The following is an 848-nucleotide window of genomic DNA, read 5'->3' as shown; positions in this document are numbered from 1 at the left end:
CGAAAAAATCACGAACATTTGCAAATTATTTTGAGTTAGAAATTCATAAAAATTTTATTTTTAAATCTAACTAAGTATTTAAGATTTGATAATTTAATACAAGATTCCTTATGGGTTTGACTAACTTCATCAAAAAAAAAATGTTTACCGGAAAATCAAATTAAATTTTTATGAGCGTTTGAAGTTAAAATTTTAACATCATTGGATATTCACTCGATTTCTCATGTGGTAACGATTTTCTTATATTGTATTTTTTTTTATATAATATGTAATAATACATTTTATTTGGTATTTGGTCAAAAAGCATGAAAATATAATACCTACACGGCCCCTAATATATTTTTACAATTCTTTTTATAAATATTTAAAGTTTTAATTTCGACAAAACTTAGATTAAACTTGAATTCAATGATATATGATAATTTGTATCCAGGATAAAAAAATAAATAAAAACCATTGTAAAACCATTAGCTTCTAAAATTATTTAGTAGTTAAAAATGTACCTATATATATTAATAACAACAGTCAACAATATAAATATAATATACAGTATCCTAGACTGCTAAACCGTCTCTGCCCAGAACCGTTTTTTGCACGCATGATATATATCATTGAATTAAAATTTACAGTCATCCAATTGTAGCCTACTGTACAGCAGAGTGACTTCCACTTATCCGCTTTCTTTTGTTTATTTTTTAAAAAAAATTGGTGTCCCCCCATTTAAAATTCCTGGGAACGCCACTGTATAGGTAGTAAATTTTTAAATATTTTAAATACAATTTAAGACTTTTTGAGCGACTATCATAGACCATTAAAATAATTTTTAAATTTTGTTAACATTTTGGGGG

This window comes from Acyrthosiphon pisum, chromosome A3 (assembly GCF_005508785.2).
Source record: "Acyrthosiphon pisum isolate AL4f chromosome A3, pea_aphid_22Mar2018_4r6ur, whole genome shotgun sequence".
Taxonomy (NCBI): Eukaryota; Metazoa; Arthropoda; class Insecta; order Hemiptera; family Aphididae; genus Acyrthosiphon; species Acyrthosiphon pisum.
The sequence above is the reverse complement of the archived record's forward strand: the minus strand, read 5'-3'. Positions refer to the sequence as shown.